General features: G+C 47.7%; 1 pseudogene; it reads left to right on the top strand.

Moving 5' to 3' along the window:
• Positions 1-18194: 18194 nt before the first annotated feature.
• On the top strand, positions 18195-18931 carry LOC141955665 (prokineticin receptor 2 pseudogene; annotated as a pseudogene).
• The last annotated feature ends 271 nt before the right edge of the window (positions 18932-19202 follow it).

The following is a 19202-nucleotide window of genomic DNA, read 5'->3' on the forward strand; positions in this document are numbered from 1 at the left end:
CGATGTGTAAAACCTGAAACAACCACTTCTTCTTAAAAGTTTTTGTAGATTTTCTGTGGCCTTTGGCTACTTGGATCTTTCACTAAACGAACCATCTCACCCAGACCTAACGTATGGGTAACTATAGCAAATGAGACGGGAAAAGAACCCTTTTGTCTATCTATGGCAACGCCATCTGATCCGTTCCAAACATGTCTATTAAGAGTTCCATACTTTAATCCATAAGAGTTTATTGAACTGGTATCAAAAGATAGTTGGGCAAAGATGACCTTTTCACAGGTCAACACCACTACCCAAAATATTAATTCTGGCGGCAACCCCACAACCATTTGGCAAGGTCAAATTAGTGGATGGTGGAGGGATGTGGTACAAATAGAACCATTTTCTTTTAATAACCTGGGGAAGAGGTTATGCTTGTATGTTCACAGGTCACAGTCCCTGGTGATTACTGGCAAGGTGTGTGCCACCACACCTGAGGGTGAGAGGCAGCCAGCACTCAGGATCCAGCTGTGGGTCCCCCTGTACCAGCTGTTTGCAATCTCTTCAACTGATCATTTAAGCAGAATGTCTGGGTAATGTTTTCTACTGCAACAGAACAAACTACACTACAGTTGCCTTAATGAAATATTTAGGCTTACTAGTCACTAGTGAAAGATGTAGTTTAGATGGAATGTAGTTATTAATAAGGATGAAATGCTGTAAGAATGTGTGTATTCAACTTTCTTTGTTTAGCAATATTAAGAATTAAGAACTCAAATGTTTAACCTTATTAGAAACTCCCTTGGTTTTCCCCCTGGAGTACTGGCCAGGCTCTGGGTGGAACCCAACAGGAGAATGGAATCAGATGTTTTCGCTCAAAGAAAGTTGCCAGTTATTTTGGCCTGTTGATTTAGAGGCCGGACCTGCTTGCAGCGACGTTGGATGCCTCACCTACGGACGGACACATCGCGTAGGGTTTCCAGTTTGTGAGGAAGGGCACTCTGAATTCTCGCTGCATCCAGGGTTCCCTAGCAATTGCTGATCTGAATGTTAGTACTCCTATTAATTAAGTGTGCTACTCTGTATTTTCCTTACTGTTTATTTTTGTAGTATTTAGTCATATCCCTTAATTATAAGTAGTGAAATCAGGTTACCTTTTAACTAGTAATTATAACTGCTGTCTTCTTTTAGCCTTCTGTGGAACTATTCTAAGTATGCTGTGTTTTTGAAGTTTGTCTAACCTTTAATTGATACAGCTCTCAAACAAGTCTTGCAGGTGCCGCTGCAAAACAAAGAAAGGGGAGATCTGGGAGGCATCGGCCTTATACAACTCTGACACATGGTTGGTAAAGCCTGGGGAGGGGGAAGTGTAGGGAGAGGCGCTCGGAAGATCTCTCGATGTACAGGAAGAATAGAGGCGCATGAAAGATCTCACAATGCACAGAGAGAACAGAGAACTAAAGACCTCGCGATGTGCAGAAAGGCGTATATAAAGCAATTGCACTTAATAAATCGAGCAAATAGCAACGACCATATTGGTGTTTGTGCTTTTGTTCCCACAAAGGTTTTAACCTCCTGCAAGGGTTAGCTGTGATCTGAGCACCACATGTCTGTGGATTGGCAGGTAGAAAAAGACAGCCAATACCTTACCACAACACAGTCCTGGGCTTTTTGTGGGGCTGTTATCTTGAAATGGGCTTTGCCTTGGCAAAGCAATGGCAAATCACACATTGCCACTTGAGCACTCTGACTACATCATGAGCCCATGGGACTCTGTTCTGTAGGACTTGGAAAGATTTAGTTGGAATATGAATCCAGCTGAACAGCATCTCCAGGAGACAGATCATGGTCTGAGCACAATACTACACTGTGAGCTTTACTGACCGAACCTCTGCTTTTCTACACAAATGCTAGTGATCTCCATAGAGAGAAGGCTGTTTCAGCCAGTCCTCCCGCAAAGCCCTTACACTGGTTAAATCCAAACAAACAGGAGGGCCCTTCTGCAGATAGCCACAGCAAGCAGAAAGGCAATCGTTTGTTAAAGCCATCTGGAAACCTGTTCCAGCAGAAAACAAAATCCTTAGCAGACTGTTGGCAAAACTTCCCACATCTCCGGGCCAGGGGGCCATCAGCAACATATCCACACCTCCGACATCTGGGCTCCACAACAAAATGGTTTCCAGCCTATCACATCCTCTGAGCTAAAACTATCACCAGGAGCTGACTCATCCCAGGACTCAGCACCAGTCAGGCACACAACCTGCAGTTCAGAAGTACCCCTGAAAAGACCTTGACAGCCTGCATTAAAACACAGGTGTGCATTTGAGATGTAGGCACTGCCCAGTAATCTCTTGTTTGCATCAGAATCAGAGGTGCAAATTCAGCCTTACTTCTACTGAAACTTTCCTTACAGATAACTCATTTTCTGTGTTCATAAACGGCAGTAAGGACCCGGTTAGCAGGTGCCCTGGACACTGCCTACAGTGAAGAAATCATTTAGCCAGGCTGCAGTTTCCTTTCCCCAGTGCTGTCTTGCCTTCCAGAAATCAATCAATATCAAAAGCTCCCTATGAAGACTGCCTGAAAAAGCCAGCTACAAGTGCCTTGACTTGTGCTATTTTTGTCAGACATCAGGCAGTCAGTCTGGCTTCATTCAAGTACATTAGGACAAGTTCAGTTCATATTTACAAGGAATCACAGCAGGCCCCATCTGTTCCTCCAGCCCCCACCATTACTCCTGTGCAGCCTCCCTGGGAGCAAGAAGCACAGAATAAGAAACCTCGCTTAAATAAGATAAGATCCACAGCCTGCGGTTTAAACAAGATGCACAGAGCACTGACAAAATATGGCAACACTATGATCATAGAGTATTGCAAACCAGGGAAACCACATATCGTAGTCCAGCTGATGAATAAGGAGTGAGCGCAGCAATAAAACACTTTATGCTGGTTGTTCTGGTGGTGAGCACGGCTGAAGTCAGTGTGGTGTGGGTTTGTACACAGGCAGTGACAATCCATTGCTGTCTGAGACTTTGGCTGAGGCATCATTCGGACGACTCTCTCCTCTCTCCCTGCTCTGCTCGGGCAGCGAGAGGCCTGTGTGCTGCACGCACGAGGTCCTGCAGCAGTACAATATCTCTGGGTGGATCAGGCTCGCGTGGCTCTGGCTGAAGTCGCCCCTCTGATCCAAGGACAGCTTCTGTCTGAGCACAGATGCTCGTCTGGAGTTGGGAGCTGCAGTGTTTGATCTGCTGCCTTTTCCTAGGAGGAGATGCCAAATAGTTGTTCTGCCGTGACAGCTGAATGCTGCCCTCTTGCCTCTGTAGAGGGTTAGATCCCGAGAGTGCAGGTGTCGGTGTGGGACTGGCACCCACTCTTGGCATGTGTGGAAGTGTCCCGGCCCGTCTGGAGATGAGCTGCTGCCAGCTGATGAGACAGGAGGGCCCACAGCTGTGGGTCAGCTTTGCACGGTCACTGATAGTACAGAACCGCAGTTCAGGGGCCACGTCCCAGGTTTCTGGCTTGATTCTGAAACCTGAACTGATGTCGTTCTCATTCCTGGCCCCTCTATTCCTGTTCCACCGGGCTGATCTGCCTGGCTGCAGTCTGCGCTTCTGGTTCCATGCTCCTGCCAGCAGACAGGGCATGGAGAAAGGGCCCTCAGCCATGACTGGGGTGTGACCTCTCAGCTCCCTCCAAGGGGGGTGTCGTTTCCAGAGGGGTGGCAGGATACAGCTGTGTAAATATTTCCTGAGGGAGCCTGACCTGATGGCTGTCCCTGTCACTAGCTGGCAGAAAGAATGACTTTGTCTTGGTGAATCTTCTGGGGAATGTGCGCGCTGACATGCAACAGGTTTATGCAAACACTTGAATTGTAAAATGACCCGTAGGTGCAGTTCTTTACTAGAATGAAGATAAATGCTGAAGATTTGCTGTGAAGGACCAGGGTGATCTGCATTCATGAAAGTAATTTATCGTGGTCAGACTCTTTCTCCCAGGTGAGAAGATTCAGTTGATTAAACCCAGTGCATCTTGTTTCAAGGCAAACCCTCACTTTAGTGGCTATGAGTTTGTGCCATGAGAATTTTTCTTTTTCAGGTGAGTTTTGTTTTTCCTTTAGCCATTTTTTTTTCTTGGAGAATGTTGAACTGCGTAGAATTAGTCTGACACTTTTGTTTTATACTGATGAGATCTGTTGTCTTGCAGTAATTCCTACCAGCACAGGCAAGTGCTTTGGGTTTCAGTATCTGAACTATCCACATACGAGCTGGCAAGTTTGAGGAAACCTTGTGCATTTCATGGTTATGGCACAGACATTTCTTCCTACACGAGTTACCTGCATTTGAAATGTGCCTGACAGTTTTCAGCACGGATTTGGCAGGTGTCAGTGTAACTCCTTGCATATGGGAGATGGAATAGCAGGTGCTGCCTTGTGCAATAGAGTCGGTTTGAAATGATTTAGGGTCCAGCTGTGATCTCTTTTTCAGGCACATGTTGCCTCTTGTGGGAATCACCAGCAGATGAGACAGATGTGCAGTCACAGGGAGTCATAATTCTTTGTTGTCCTGCCTTTATGGGATGGCAGAGTGAGGCTGTGGAGGTGAGTGTGCCTAATAAATGTTTGCTCCCATCTCTGCAGGTGATCTTAATTTCATTTTCCATCCATCTCCTGTTGCCTGACTTGATGGAAATCAAGGCTGAGTTTTGTTCTACAGCTTTTTTCCCATATGCTTCTGCTTCCTTGCACTTTACAAAGTCTTGTCAAAGGGCGTGAGACAGGTGCTGGGTTCTTGCTGTCATTAGGATCAGGCAGATGCATTCAGGAGTTCAAGGTGAATGCCAGAACCTCTTCCTGGTAGAGCTATTACACACTCTCCCTTGGAAAAAGGGATGGATTTGTAAAGAGCTGCTGAGGGTCAAGGTACACGGTTCGGGGTGATGGTGGTGCCCTCGGAGCACTGGATCTGAGCACAGGAATTAGCACCAGGTTGGGTGGCAACAGGAAATCATTCAAATAGATGAAAGGATAGGTGATGCAAAGGTAAATTCCACTGTTTGTTACCAAATGTCACACTGTGTGGTGAGGACTACTTCACAGCTGCTAAAATCCAGCCCTTTTTTTTCTGAGTAATTGGACTTTTGGAACTTGCTGCAGCTGCTATAGTTGCAGGTGATGCTTATGAGGGTCCTGAAGTGGAGTCAAACCTTTCTGTGGGTGCAGGTAATGCCTGTGCTTTAGTGGAGGGAACTGCTGGGCATGAAACCCACCAGTGTGTGATACTGTCACGTCCCGCTCCGATGAGGGGGGCAAGTGACTCAGATTCGCAAATCCCCAATTGGAGCGGACAACAAGTCTCCAAGTTCAAGCATTTATTAACTACCTACAATGCACTAATTGAACACATGATAATTGGCCAAGTACAGAGCAAGTTGTGGTGAGCAATATAATATGCTTTGCATTTCTTAATAGAAAAAGGAAAAGAGGGAGATAGAGGGAATGGGGGAATACAGATCACCGGTCTGGGTTCCTGCGCTGATCCCGCCGGCGAGGGTTCCAGGAGGCGGCCGTCTTCTCCGCTGGCATTCGTCTTCTTCGCTTCACTGCTTTCTCCAGACGGTCGAGGGGGCAGGGAGAGGGGCAGAGAGAGAGAGAGCCCTTTCTTCCCCCCTTTGATTTATACCCATTTTCCTTGGGTCCGTCCCCTAGGTCGACCCACATAGCTACGTATCCCATGTACAGGGAGGGGTAAGGTGTTTCATGGGATGATGTCATTAGCATGATCATGACAGCCCTCGTTAGCATATTGAGGGGTGTCAACTTTAATATGCATTTTGTGGATAATGAAGCAAAGTTCATTCACCGGACACATGGCCCTTGAAATTTGCCCAGGTGCCCCAGGGCAGAGCCGTCCTGTCTCCACAGGGCTCTCTCCCCCAGCTACATCGGGCAGCGTTATCAGCTTGGGCCTCCACAGAATGCACCCTGTGACTCAGAGTTTTGTCTTGCGAGTGTTTGAGGCATTTCTTCAATCAGCCTCAACTTTTGCTTTCCCAGGTTGTTTGTCTTAGTTTCTCACAGGCCTGGTTTCTCGTCTCTCACAGATACAAGCAGGGTGTGAAGGCGGGCAGGGGAGGTCTGAGGCTGCTTCTCTCAGGTGCCGGATGATCCAAGGCTGTGGGGCCAGGCAGGGCTGGATGATGCACAGCCAGGTGGGTTAGAGTCTGGGTTTTCCCTGCATTTACCCTTCCAGCTGCTTGGTTTTAGGCTGAGAACTTGGGCCTGTTCTGCAGGTTGCTTTTATGCAGCAGCAGAAGGCGATGGTGGTTCCTAGTGGATTTAGTAATTAAGTGGACTTCTGACAGTTGTGGCACACTTTCTCTGTCCTCCAGAGTTACTCCCCTGAAATGTATTTATCAGATAAAATGTGAAATCTAATGGGTATGTTTGTAGCCTGCAAGACTGCTGTTAATCATAGGGACACCATTTCGTAATGTAGATTATCTCCCCCGGCTGGGAGATTGTGATAAACTGGGAGGACAGACCAGACTAGACTTGTTCCCAGGGAATGAAATGGCTTTATTAACCTTCGTATTTATAAACTGCAGGCGTGAGTAACAGTAATAATAATATCCTAAAAGTTTTTGGACGGGTTGGGAAGTAATCAAGTAGGCGTATTTTGTTGACACAATTTTGAGATGAACGTTCTTGTTTTCTAAAACAAAAAGTTTCACGATGCTGATAGTGCCATTTGCAATGTAAATACGGAGGAGGGGTGTGTGTGAGAGAGAGCAAGACAGTCTGAGTTGACAGGAAACAAAATGAACAAAATGTGTCCCGGAGAAGAGCATGTTCAAGACGCTTGTGTCCATTTGCCACAGGAGAGGTTTCCGGGTCCCCTCTGGCACTCTTCCCTAAGAAGTGACCCTACGTTAGCCGTTGACCTCCACGGGGACTGTAAATGGCCCCACTCGCAATGCTTGCTGAGAGCCCTTTGGGAACCGGTGACTGCGAGGGAAGAGAGAGGGTGAAAAAACTTTTCATGAACTTGGCTGGAGTTTTATTTGAAATGGGGCAACAAGTGTTAAGGTATAAGGTGTCTAAAATACAAGGTTTACAGACGAAGTGTTACAGGCAGCACTTTTTAGAGTATGCAAGCACTGTTAGCCATACGTTAACCAAACTGAATAGGGCTGGGGTACCTCACTGTCAAATCTAGAATCAACTGAAAATGATGTGCACATTTAGAGCTCTCCAAAAACTTTCTCTAGCTTTGAATGGGTGAAAGATTCCTAAAAGAAAAACATGCTCTTCTCTGCAAGAGCTCAGTGTCTGGGCTAGATTTTGACTTCTGCTACTCTGGTTCAGAATTCTACATTTTAAGATAAGATTTAAGAAATATCCTCTCACTGCTTGGGGGCTACTTCTAGCATTAGAGTCTGGATTTGTCACAGGGACACTTCACCCTTTCCCATGTTCAAATCTTTCTTCTTTAAACCTGGGCTATTGAAAAAAATTACAATTCATAAACAACATGACAAGAGATCTTGAGGCCTTTTCTGTGTAAGACTTGTGAGTGCCCAGCGAAAAAGAGGAAAAAAAGAAAAAATTACTTCAAAGGTAACCTCTGGCTGGACAGTCTGTCTTTGCCATGTGGTATCATACCGGCTTCCTTTGTAAAGCGCTTTGTGATCTCTGAATGAAGACTTATTTTTGCCTTGGGTGGTAGATCCCGCGTCTCTTGCTGTTCTTTAGTCTGTTATGAATTACTCAGTAAATGGGTAGTGAAGCAGAGCTGATAGATGTAGAAAATTCTGGAAGTCTGAGGTCCCCCCGAGTATTGCGCTTCCTCCTTATTTGCAGCCTTCCCCTGACCACATCTGTTGTTGGAGATGATCAGGGCTGAGCCTGCAGCAGTCCAGCCCATCTGCCTGCTATTCCTCACCAGTGTTGTGCTGCATTTCTCGGGGTGTTTCTCCTGTGCATTTTTTGAAGGTTCTTGCCAGGCGAATGACACAGTTGAGCAGAAGTCCACAAACCAGTGCACAGAGTAATGATCTGCTGATGGTAATTCCTGGGAGAAGCATGGAGGAGGTGGCCTGTTGATGTCATTTCTGTATCCAAGGGGAGAGTAACACCAGGATGTCCCGTGGGAGTGCAGCATCTGTTGCCAAATCAAGATATTGCTTGAACAAGGTGTTTTGGGGTGCAGTAAAGGTGTCCCTGTTCTGCCAGACAAAGAGGATTGGTTGTTCCACACGCGGCTGGCAGTGAGCCTGCCCACACATGGCCCCCACTCACACCTCCCGATCTGCTGTGGCTGCCCAGTGCTCAGTGTGGTTTGTCAGTGGCTCTCAACTGCAGAGCATCCACCCTCGCCTTGGTCGGTGTGCTGTCCCGGGGGGTGAAGGGCAGCACTAGTTATGCACCGTGGGAGCTGCTTTTTCTTTCCTGTTATGAGATGAGCCACAATTTTGCTTTCTTTCCTGATACCTGGGCTGCCAAAGCAGGCAAAGTATCGACCTTTCATTGTTCGTGTCAGAGCTGATATTCTGACATCTCTCTTCTGCTGTTGGTTGCAAAGGCCTGGCACGAGGTGGGGGTGGCGTTTCGCCGGGTGCTGTGGAAAAGCAGAGATGGAGCCTCTCCTAGAAGCTTTCTCAGCAGAAGAGCGTGGCGTAAGAGGATGGAAGGAGCCTTATCTCAGCTCTGCAGAAGGAGCTGGACGCTGTAACATGGCATTAAACTGTTTTTGTATTTCACAGAGTACTTACACCTGTGCCAAACAACACTGCGGGTTTTTCTTGTAATAGCACAGTTCAGCTTTGGCAAGAGGAAATGACGTTCCTTTTGCCACCGGCCTGGCCGGAGCCTCAGTGCCAGCGGCTCATGGCAGGGCGTCTGGGTCTGTGTCTGTGCCCACAGGTGCTCCCCATGTGGGGGCTCATCCTGACCCGGGTCACTGAGGCTGGGTCCCTGTGAGGGTCAGCACTACCTGAACAACAGTGGGCTGGTGGTTTTTAGGAGGGGTGTTGTTACACATCATCTGCTGTAAACAAGCGTGCGGAAGAGACGCAGGTGTGAAGCGCGAGGCTTTGCTGGAAAAGCAGCTTGTGTGGTTGTGTGTATGGAACTGTGCTTTGTGCCCCTTGAGAAGGTGAAGCACTGAGTCATTTCTGACTCGTCTTTGGCCTGTAATTTTGGGAAGTGGGGCTTTGGGTCTTGAGGGATGTTCTGCAGGACTCTTGGATATCTGTCTCGGTCTGTTTCCCTGAGGGACTGGTTTACATTATCTCACAGTCAGCGAGGATTGATTATGGTAGAAACCAGGCAATTTCCTTTTGACTTTAATAACATATTCTTACGACAATCTCGTGGCCTCTTATCTAATAGTTCTGAAAAGCTGGTTGATGTCTATCACTGAATGGGCTACGGACCAAAACTGTTAATTTGGGTGCTTGGAAGACGTGTGTGTAGCTCCCACTGTGGCCCAAGGCAGGTGGGGAAGGGGCAAACAGGCACTTTCCCACGCAGCTCTGCCCTTAGCACTGACTTCTGCTGGCTATGAGCTTGCACACTGTCTGTGGCAAAACAGTCTTCCTGGGAAGACTCACCCAGGTGGGGAGTTGTTTCCTTGGTTTCTGTGTTCAGCACCTGGAGCACAACAGGGTGAAGATCTTGAGATACAGAAACCTAATCTAAGTGGGTTTGGGAGCGTGGTGCTGGGAAGGCAGTTTCCTTCCAATGTCTTTTTCTGCAAGTCAAACTTCTGGGATTTTCTCTGGCAGAGGGATCTTGGTTTTATTGATGGGCAAACACGTGTACACGCTTGCATTTCCTGTCCTGTTTGTAGCTCAGCAGGGATGTACGGCGTGCCCGAGGGCCTGGCACGGGGCTCTCTGGGATGCCACCAGCCCTCCAAAATGGGCCACATCTCCCCGGGGACACGGGCATAGTGGAGGTGGCCCCGCAGACCCTCCCCAGCCCGCTCCTCTCTGCTGTCTCCTCCAGACCCCCCTGCTTCTGATGGTGAAGACCATGACCGTGTCCTCACCCGGGAAGACATCAAGAAGCAGGGGCTGCTCCTGATCGAAACCAATAAGAAACGTGGCAAGAAGTAGCGATTGCTCCACGCACGAGAGCTCTGGGTGCCCCAACCACCCCTTCTGCTCTGGAGGCCCTCAAGCACCCGTTGTACCCTTTTTCTAAATACAGCAGTTATTCTTAGGCTGAATAGAGCAGGTCTTTGTCATTCCTCCGAAGCCCATAGCAGACCTGGACCAGGAGCTCCTCAGTCACTTCTGTCAGGCAGAAGCAGCGGGCTCAAGCCCTGAGGGGAGCTGAGCTGGGTTTGGAGGCAGCCCCCTCCCCCTGCCCCTCGCCCAGCTGCTCTCCCCGCAGACATGGGGCTGGGCTGGGCTGGGCTGGGCTTTCCCAGGCAGAGCAGAGCTGGGGGCAGGCTGGCTTTCTCCCCCTTGGTCCTTCCTGGGACCTCTGCTCCCCCCGACAGCTCTGGGAGCCCCGTGGGCTGGTGTCTGCCCCAGGCAGCTCTGGGGAACCGTGGGGCAGGGGCTGAGGCCTGGACAGGTATTGGATCTCAGGGGGGTGTCTTCGTGTGCATGTGTGGAAGCAGAAGGGCAGGGGCTGCCTGGGAAAGGGAGAGCCACAGTGGAGGTGAAGCCCCTGGCCCGGGCTGTCTGACCTGGCGTGGAGTCCTCGTGCCTCTTCCCTCCCCTGCCCCCTGCACGCACATTGTGCCACTCGTCCCCCTGAGCTCCGAGCGAGCGTTGGGGACAACCTCTGGGCTGCAGGGAGGTGCCTGGAGAGAAGGGCTGCCCCGAGGTGCCCCAGGCCAGCAGAGGAGGCTGCAGCAAGCCTTTGGCTCCAGGTGGGATCCCCAGCCCTGCCCATGGCTCACAGACACCCGCCCTGCAAAGGCTGAGAACTGGGGGCTGCTGGTCCCCAAGTGCAGCCAAGGCTGGGGGCCGCTGACAGGGCCCCGTGGTCCCCGCTGGAGCCCCTGGAGAGCGGCACCTCCTCCAGCTCCGCGGGGGCCATCGGCACCAGCGCGAGCTTCCCCCGCCCTTCCCACCTGGCCCCTGCGCTTCGTGCTGACGTCACCTGGGACATCACCGCGGGGCAGAATGGCTCTTTCTGCCCGGGCTCTCGGCAGACTGGCAGCGCACCCCAGATGTTCATGGTGGGTTTTGTGTGGCTGCAGGGGTGGGGACCGCAGCGCCCAAACACAGAAAAACTTGTGTGTTTTAAAGGAAGCTCCAGAAAGACCGTCACGTGCCAGTGAACGCATCGAGCGGAGCTTCCCCCGTTCGACAGCCGTCTGGGGGGCGCTTGGCAATTAAAGAGACCCCAGAATGACACCCACCCCCCAGCCCTGTCCCCTTCTCCCGTGCCCACCACAGCCACGCCGTGGGTCAGGGAGTCCTCTGCTGCCAGGAGCTGCCCAGCCATGGCAGGGGAAATCTGAACCTCCTCTGCACACCAGGGGCCGAGCAGACAGCGAGGGGCGGTGCTGGACCTCTGACACTGCGCCCGCTCAGCACACCTGGGGTTTGAGGAGCCTCAGCCAGGCTGCGCTGGGCAGGCCGAGCTCAAACAGTGCCGGTGAGAAACCAAACCCCTGCCTAGCGCCCCCCGCCTGCGGCCCGGCCATCGCTGCTGGGGGTGAGAGCAGCGCGGACAGCACGGTCAGGGGCGGGCAGCGCCGCTTCAGCCCCCTGGAGAGCGCCCGGCAGCGGCAGGTGTAGGTGTTTCTAGGCGCCAAGTCCGTGTGGAACTTGCATTTTGGGCAACAGTGAGATTGAACAATGGATTCGTTTTCTCGGTCCTTCTCAGTATAACTGGGCCTGTGGATATTTTAGTGGATTTTGGAAAGATGGAGGTGAGTTGTCTCTAGGGAATGCTGCTGTCAGACTCCCAGCAGGTACCAGGCATTACCCTTCAGACACCATCTGCCAAGGTTCGTAGAGATCTGGTTTAGAGTCTGACCTGGGATGTCTGTGAAACACTTTAATCAAGGGAAGAGTGTAATGGCTTGAGAAACAAGAATTAATGCCCTGGCTGCTGCTGGGGGTAAATAGGAAGGGAATGTATAGAAGTGTCAGAACTCTTTTTGGTGCAGGAGGAACCCCGGGCAGTGGTGCCGGGATCTCTGTGATCGTGTGTGTCTGGGATATACCCACGGTGAAGTGATGCTCCAGACCCTGGGTTTCTGCTCTTGGTAACACATGACCGGCCGCACATGTACCAATAGCAGCCAGGGGTTGTTTTTATGGTATACTCAGCATTTGGGATTGCTGGTGGACTTTGTATGAAATGCGTAAGTGCAGATGTGAAGGGTTTTGCTTCACAGGCGAGAGCCTGGAGCCTTTGCTGTGAGTTGGCAGCGCTGTGATTTCTCGTGTCCCTGGGCAGAGCCCGGGGTTGAGAAGAGCCCCGCTGCTGTGCGGAGCTGCAGGCGGCCACACAGGGGACAGGGCTCTAGAAACACGGTGTCAGTACATAACACTGGGTTTACTTGTAAAGGTCAAACCCAAGGTTTTTCCCCATTAATTTTTTTTTTGTTTTCGCTTGATTTTTTTTTGTTTGTTTGTGTGTTTCAGTGTACTTAACCTATTTTAAAGCAACAAATGAACTGTTTTATTAGTAGTTGTTTAATTAGTAATAGGTAACTGAACTCTAAAGAACAGGCAGATTTCCTGGCAAACATAACCTTGTTCTTTTGCCACCTCCTCTCAGGAGCTGTGCCCGTAACCTCACAGTTTCACCCAAGATCAGATACCACCCTCCCACCTAGCAGCGTTAAGGCAACTTGGTTGTTTAGCCACGAGCTGCAGAGGAATGCTATGGCTGTGTCAAACCTGATCAGTTTTAGTTTCCAGCACTGTAAAGTAAGTTCAGCTGGGGTCATCTTTTAGCAGACACCTGAAGTATGATTCAGACTTGCATTTTTGGGATATTAAAAAGAACCTTTTAACCGCTCTGCACCCAGTCCTGTCCTGGTGCATCTCACAGCCCTTGGCTTTTCCTGTTGCCTTATTGACAACACAGGCACTTTCAGACTCTTTATCCTGCCTGTGCTTTTTCATTTAACATCTCACAAAGTCCACTACCCTCAATGTCACTTCCAATTGGCATTTGAATTTAAGGTGAAATCTAGACCTTGTAAGGAATAGGTTATTTTGTTCTTCTTCAGATGGTTCTGTCTCCTATGCAGTGTGATTCACTTTGGCTGATTCATTTATGCAACCTGACAAAAATCTCCTGGTTTTTTATGGATGGCTTCTCCGAGTGTCACACTGAATTTGCTCAGTCGAACAACGTGTATCCACCAGTGAACTGGAGAGGAAAGCGCCAAAGCTAGACGGGGAAGCCGTCCTAAGATGATACTTTCTTTCCTACTTTCCTCCTTCAAGATGGAGGCTTTTTTCCTGTTACTTGTGTTTCTGTTGTCCTGTCTGTGTATGTGCCCACATCGCATTGCATTATCCTTACACCTCTGCCTCAGACTGGTACCCCATTGACCTCAGCTATCTGTGTGAGACGGGCCTTCTGTCCCCAGCATGTTAAATTTAGTTACCTGTTTGTGGCCACAAAAAAAAAAAAAAATCAAAAAAGGATTAACTCTTCTGGCTATCAGTGTGAATACTTCTATACATAAAAACTGCCATTGCCTCCGGTGGGAAGAAGCCTCCATGCATCTCAACAGAGCAAAGAGTCAAGTCAGTAATACCAGAATCAGGTTTGGCTCAGGTCAGGTGGTTGTCACAGGGTCTGATGGTCACTGGAATGTCCTCTGATCCCCTCCAAGACATTAGGTATTCACTTAATGCTGGTGGTGGCAGCAAAGGGCAGTGGGTAGAGCATCGGATAGGGGGTCACAAAGACTTGGGTCTGTGTCCCCCTCTGCTGTCAGCGGGTGGATCAGGGCAGTGCCACTTGACCTGAGTGTGCTTATGTGTCAACCCCAGCATCTACAGAACTCATGTCTCTCAGGAGAGGAGGGTGTGGGTGCTGGGAGGAGCACTGTGGTTAATCAGGGCACCCCCGTCTCGGAGCAGTGGGATCCCCAGCTGGGGTTTGACTCACTGGCTCCAGGGGAAGGATTTGATCCTGCCCTTCAGAGTGTTCCCTCTTTGGGGAAGAGGCGGTGGGATGGACAGAGAGGTGTTGGATACCTGCTGTGAGCTGTATTAGGGGTGTGCTGGGTAAGTGAAGACCAGTGTGTCTGCGACTGGAGGAATCTCCCTGCTTTGGCTTACCTCAGCCCAGGCTCTGCAGGGAGCAAGGCTACGTGGAATAGTGGTGTGTCACCACTTTGTAGCCAGCCGCCTCATTTAGTGCAATAAGATCATTTATTTTGATGCATAATTACATGGCTTGATACTTTAGTCAGCAATTAACTAATCCTAATGGGATGTAAATTAATTAAGAACACAGTTTGTCAAATTCAGTTTGCTTTTACCCAATTCCACTCTTCTGGGAGCAAAATGGAAGACATTGGCCCCAACCCAGGATGGCAGTACTGTCAGCATGAGGTCCACAGCCAGTGCTGGCTACAAGGCATAGCAGAGCTCTGGGGGTGGGTGTTACACCTTCTTGTTCTTAAGAAGTTGTTCTTGAGAAGAGGTGTTCTAGGGGAAACTTTCTTACGAGAAGATAGCTGCTTATGAGAGATGGATCGATGACCTAATACTGAGTAAAGAAGGGAATTAAGAGGGGAAGGAGAAAAGTGCAACAATCCCCTTCCATATTTAATCACTGCACAAAAACCCAGCCATTGTAGGTAAAATCTGCCTGGCCAGGAGACATCAGAACAATGTTATGCTTTATTCTTCCATGTATCATTTTGTTATTACAGCAAACCTTTTCTATATTAGTGTTTCCTATGAAGTTCAACTCAGATGATAGTATCATGTCCTAAATGTGGTTCCTATGCAGCAAGAGTAACTACCAGACCACCTCAACTCCAGCAATCTCAAGATTACACTGACAGGGTGTGAAAAAGATAGAGGGGGAAGAAGAATTTTCTGTTTCACCGCCGGGGAAGTGGGAATATAATATGTTCTAAACGACATGCAGCGAGCAGCGTCATGGCATGACAATATTAATTTGTCTAGAGCCAGGGTAGGACGTGTCTTACCAAACTTTACCTCTTTAAATGTTGGGTGTGTTGTCCAGATGAGTAGTGACAGTTAATGGAAAGAGGGAGTGAGGCACATGTTAGGTGGGAATGACTTACCCTCCTGGGAATGCTGATCTCTGGTGATGACGGGAGGAGCCCACAAACCCCACCTAAACTAAACATCCCAGCATTCCGACAGCTAACACGAGGGGAGATGGAGGCCTCCTGCCCACGTACACTTGCTTACCCCTCAGGAAAGAAGGGGTCAAAGTGGGACAATTGAAGCAACAGGATGAATGGAAGAAGAAGCCTGTTTTGGAAGCAAATGCAGATAGGATATTTCTGCTCTACAGCTACTATTCCAGAAATACCTGTGCACTCTCACCCCTGGTAGCTTGTCTGTGTGTCATATATTAAATGATCAAAGCAATGCTCCCACATTTCATGTGGAAAATCGTGAAGGCAATCAGCACACACAGAGCTCAGTGAATCAGATGTGTCCTGGATGCACCAGGCATCCAGCAGGCAGTTGATGTGGGTATGAACAGTGATGCTTTCTACAGGATTTCTGGGCATCAGGCAGCCTGCTTAGGGCTTCTGTTCCAGCTGAGCTGCTGGACACAGAAAATCTCAGACAAAGGTCATATTTCTTTTTCTGTTCCAACAGTTTTGTAAAAGGCTGGCCATATAAGGCATTCTAATGTAGGACAAGATTTTGTAAAATAATTTAATATCCTTGTATGCTAAAGGTCCCTTAATAATTTAGTTTTCAAGGGACTGGTTTCCCTGATTGCAGAGCCCAGCATTAATCTGACCTTTTCTTATTCTTCATTCAATAACTCATCTATGGAGGCTCTTCTTGCAGTGTTTTGTAGGTGTCTCTTCTTATTTAATCTGTCTTCCAGATCAAAGCTCTTCAGAAGGAATTTTCCATGTTAGTTGTGAGATAATAAAAAATAAAGTAAAATAAAACTTTTTATTTTTTTTGTTTTTTTTTCTTTTTTTTTTTTTGTTTTGGTGAGCTTTTGACTTGGTAAACAGAGAGAAATGCTGTTCATTTAATAATCAACCATTCCACATTGGCTATGTCATGTGTGTTGTTGACTTCGGTCTCTAAAAATAATAGGCTCTTAACAAAAGTCTTTTCATGTTTAGATCATTTAAAAGGGCTCACCTGTGTAGACAGAGTAAGCCTGTCCCACAGGATTTGCCTCTGGTAGGGCTCTCTTTCAACTTCCTTGCTGTCTATTCACATGAAATGTAGGAGTTTCACATATTTAAGGCCACATCTACACTAGAAAATAATGCAATGTGAAAGGAGAGGATCTGAAGAGTAACAGTTGGTGCTAAGGGTACAACATTCATGCTGTAAGTATTCTGGGGGATTTAGCTTTAGCTGGGTCACCTGGACTGAATGCCCATGGGCACCTGGTACTTTTGAGTACATCCTCCAGGGCAGTTTCATCCAAACCCAGCTCATGTGCTCCAGGACCCCTCCACAGTAACATCCCAAGTGTGGTAAGCAAGGAGAGCCAGGAAAACCTCCCTCAACTCTCTTGCAGAGATTTACCCCATCCAGCCAAATGTCCTGCTGAGCAGATACGCATACTTATGAATGCAGACACATACATCGTCCCACAGCCTTGTTTCCACAGGGCCCAATCTAAAAACATTCATTTATCAGCTCCACAATGAGGCTGACTAATTCTGCTGTCCCTTAACATCTAGCCTGCACCCAGAGCGATGAATAATTCATCTGCTTCCAAGATCTGGCTGATAGAAAGCACTACTGGCCTTCCAGCTTATTTTAGAATTAATAGGTCCTGTGGATGCTATCTATGTATAGAACATATACAGATAGAAAAGCCTCTGAATGAATATGGAATTTCACTGAAACAATTCTTTGTGTTAAACACAATTGTATTGGGATCTCTGGAGTGCCTCGGATAAAAATCTCCTTTTAGCACAAGTATCCTAATCTTTCGGGACAGCGTACTCTAATATAAGTCCTTCTTACATCTATAGCATCTTAAAAAATAAACCTCCTCAAATTCCAACCAAACAAAAAATTAACCAGAGTGAATTCCATTTGGTCCTACCCCTTCTGAACTGAATTGAGGAAAATTGATGGATCTTGAAAGTAATATACTTTTATTTCTCCTCAGTCCTTTGTGAAACACTTCAGTGCACCCACAGCTTTACAGTCATAACGAGTCATAAAACTCAAGTTTTATGGTTTGGCCTTAACAAAGCATATTTAAGGTTAATTAGCAATAGTCGCCTCCAGCAGACAAAACAAAAATTTGCATGGGCGGAAAATGGATACACAGTCCTTTGTTGGTGGCTTGAAAGCATGCTCACCTGTAACCATTAGCATCAGCTTTGGCTCTTTGCACCCATGGAATAGCCAAGAAAATAATAAAAACACTGCTACATATATTTGATCTCTTGGTAAAAAAAAAAAAAGCATATTTAAATAGTTCTCTGCCTAGGGAAAACCTTTTCGTGTTTCTATGTGTTTGTCTTTTTACCTGCACCTGGCCAGGTGTATATTACTGCATGTTTCAAACTCTCATTTGAACACGTGCTGCCCACCAAAGAACTTCCAGATGCTGTGTCACGGCATGTCCTCGATACGACACCGTGTGTTGTGCTAGGTCCTGCAAACACATTTGTCAGTAATAGGAAAGCTCCCTCTCTTTCTCCTCTTCCAGTCTTTCCATAACTCCCAGACATGTGATCTGTGTTAACAAGCTTACGACGCAAAATTGCAACTTTTTCAGTTCAATCTTGTAAACAGGAGGGAGTTGGACTGAGGTCTTAAAACGATCCCCAGACACCCTAATGCATGCTCAGATTTTCAGATTGCCAAGTACCCACCCTCCTAACAAACCCTTCAGCCCCTTGCTCCAGAGTTTCTGCCCAGATTTAGGAACTCAGCTCTAGGCTCTTACTTTGGAAAATTTTCTTAACTCTCCTCATAGACAAGTTGGCTAGGCTCTCTCTTTTATCAACTACAGCAATTCCCTTCTGCCTAATTCTGACCACTTGTATTTGGAATTGTGTTCTGACTAAGTGTCTTCAGACTTCATTTTGGATGTATTTGTCTGTTCCAGGTATCTGGCCATTGTTCACCCACTGAAACCACGCATGAATTATCAAACAGCAACCTTCATAATCGCCTTGGTCTGGACTGTCTCCATACTTGTAGATATTCCATCTGTGTATTCTGCTACTGAAACGGTGTTATTTATAGTGAAAAACCAGGAGAAAATATTCTGTGGTCAGATTTGGCCAGCTGACCAGCAGATGTACTACAAATCATACTCCCTCTTTATCTTTGGCATTGAATTTGTTGCACCTATCATTGTGATGACCTTGTGTTACGCCAGGATATCACAGGAGCTCTGGTTTAAAACCGTACCAGCATTTCAGACAGAACACATCAGAAAGAGGCTTCGATGCAGAAGAAAAACTGTTATGGTACTGATGTGCATCCTGACTGCCTACGTTCTCTGCTGGGCACCCTTCTACGGCTTTACAATTGTCCATGACTTTTTCCCCACCATCTTCGTGAAAGAGAAGCATTATCTTACTGCTTTTTATATAGTTGAATGCATTGCTATGAGTAACAGCATGATAAACACCATGTGTCTTGTAACTGTAAAAAATAACACCATGAAGTATTTCAAGAAGATCATGTTACCGAGATGGAGATCGACATATAATGGAAGCAAATCTAGCTCTGATTTCGACCTGAGAACAAGTGCAATGCCAGTCACAGAGGAGGTAGACTGCCTAAAACTGAAATAAATTTTCTGCAGTTTGAATCTCACATATTTCGGAGAGGGGCTAAAGAGGAAACAATGCCTTCTCGGAAGCTTCTCTCTTGTCTGTGGGAATACCCACCGTTGGTGAGAGCCCTCTAAAAGCAGCCTACTATGTATTTCCACCAGAACTCTTTTCACTGGACTGCTGTATAACCCCGTAACTCTGACTGATGCTGTGCTTCAGTTCACCCATCTGTAAATCTGGGAGGTAGATACTCATTTTACAGTTGTTTAAAATTTAAGATGAACAAAAA

The sequence above is a fragment of the Athene noctua genome, unplaced genomic scaffold, assembly GCF_965140245.1.
Source record: "Athene noctua unplaced genomic scaffold, bAthNoc1.hap1.1 HAP1_HAP1_scaffold_390, whole genome shotgun sequence".
Lineage (NCBI taxonomy): Eukaryota > Metazoa > Chordata > Aves > Strigiformes > Strigidae > Athene > Athene noctua.